Source organism: Octopus bimaculoides, chromosome 17 (genome assembly GCF_001194135.2).
Source record: "Octopus bimaculoides isolate UCB-OBI-ISO-001 chromosome 17, ASM119413v2, whole genome shotgun sequence".
NCBI lineage: Eukaryota > Metazoa > Mollusca > Cephalopoda > Octopoda > Octopodidae > Octopus > Octopus bimaculoides.
The window spans coordinates 33003448-33003881 of record NC_068997.1 but is presented as its reverse complement, the minus strand read 5'-3'; positions in this window follow the sequence as shown (position 1 = coordinate 33003881).

Here is a 434-nt window from a genome sequence, read left to right as displayed (position 1 = left end):
AAGAATGTGAATCTAAAGTTCAAATTCATTTACTTTACAATGAAAATGTCTTTTCATTGTAAAGCTAATGGCTTTCATTTTATAAACAATCAATTCCCTAAGTTATGCCTATTATTTTCTAAATTTAATTTATTTAAATAGAAGATTGATACACATGAATAATCAATAATATATATTCTTCTAGTCTTTTATTCTTATACTTGTTTCAGTCATTTAACTGCGGCCATGCTGGGGCACCGCCTTTAGTCGAACTAATCGACCCCAGGACTTATTCTTTGTAAGCCTGGTGCTTATGCTATCAGTCACTTTTGCCGAGCCTTTAAGTTACGCAGACGTAAGCACACCAACATCGGCTATCAGGCGATCATGGGGGGACAAACACAGACACACAAACATATACATGTATATATGTATATGTATATATATATATATAT